The following is a 1461-nucleotide window of genomic DNA, read 5'->3' on the forward strand; positions in this document are numbered from 1 at the left end:
GAGGGAAGAGAGCGACGGGGGGGGGAAGAGAGCGACGGGGGGGGAAGAGAGCGACGGGGGGGAAGAGAGCGACGGGGGGGGGAAGAGAGCGACGGGGGGGAAGAGAGCGACGGGGGGGGAAGAGAGCGACGGGGGGGGGAAGAGAGCGACGGGGGGGGAAGAGAGCGACGGGGGGGGAAGAGAGCGACGGGGGGGGGGAAGAGAGCGACGGGGGGGGGAAGAGAGCGACGGGGGGGGGAAGAGAGCGACGGGGGGGGAAGAGAGCGACGGGGGGGGAAGAGAGCGACGGGGGGGGAAGAGAGCGACGGGGGGGGGGAAGAGAGCGACGGGGGGGGGAAGAGAGCGACGGGGGGGGGAAGAGGAGCGACGGGGGGGGGAAGAGAGCGACGGGGGGGGGAAGAGAGCGACGGGGGGGGAAGAGAGCGACGGGGGGGGGAAGAGAGCGACGGGGGGGGGAAGAGAGCGACGGGGGGGGAAGAGAGCGACGGGGGGGGGAAGAAGAGAGCGACGGGGGGGGGAAGAGAGCGACGGTGGGGGGGGAAGAGAGCGACGGGGGGGGGGAAGAGAGCGACGGGGGGAAGAGAGCGACGGGGGGGGGAAGAGAGCGACGGGGGGGGAAGAGAGCGACGGGGGGGGGAAGAGAGCGACGGGGGGGGGAAGAGAGCGACGGGGGGGGAAGAGAGCGACGGGGGGGGGAAGAGAGCGACGGGGGGGGGAAGAGAGGACGGGGGGGGGAAGAGAGCGACGGGGGGGGGGAAGAGAGCGACGGGGGGGGGAAGAGAGCGACGGGGGGGGGGAAGAGAGCGACGGGGGGGGGAAGAGAGCGACGGGGGGGGGAAGAGAGCGACGGGGGGGGGAAGAGAGCGACGGGGGGGGGAAGAGAGCGACGGGGGGGGGAAGAGAGCGACGGGGGGGGGAAGAGAGCGACGGGGGGGGGAAGAGAGCGACGGGGGGGGGAAGAGAGCGACGGGGGGGGGGAAAGAGAGCGACGGGGGGGGGAAGAGAGCGACGGGGGGGGGAAGAGAGCGACGGGGGGGGGAAGAGAGCGACGGGGGGGGGAAGAGAGCGACGGGGGGGGGGAAAGAGAGCGACGGGGGGGGGAAGAGAGCGACGGGGGGGGGAAGAGAGCGACGGGGGGGGAAGAGAGCGACGGGGGGGGGAAGGAGAGCGACGGGGGGGGGAAGAGAGCGACGGGGGGGGGAAGAGAGCGACGGGGGGGGGGAAGAGAGCGACGGGGGGGGAAGAGAGCGACGGGGGGGGGAAGAGAGCGACGGGGGGGGGAAGAGAGCGACGGGGGGGGGAAGAGAGCGACGGGGGGGGGAAGAGAGCGACGGGGGGGAAGAGAGCGACGGGGGGGGGAAGAGAGCGACGGGGGGGGGAAGAGAGCGACGGGGGGGGGAAGAGAGCGACGGGGGGGGGAAGAGAGCGACGGGGGGGGGGAAGAGAGCGACGGGGGGGGAA

This window comes from Somniosus microcephalus, chromosome 4 (assembly GCF_052327205.1).
Source record: "Somniosus microcephalus isolate GS21.2 chromosome 4, FLI_Smic_1.0, whole genome shotgun sequence".
In the NCBI taxonomy this organism is placed as follows: Eukaryota; Metazoa; Chordata; class Chondrichthyes; order Squaliformes; family Somniosidae; genus Somniosus; species Somniosus microcephalus.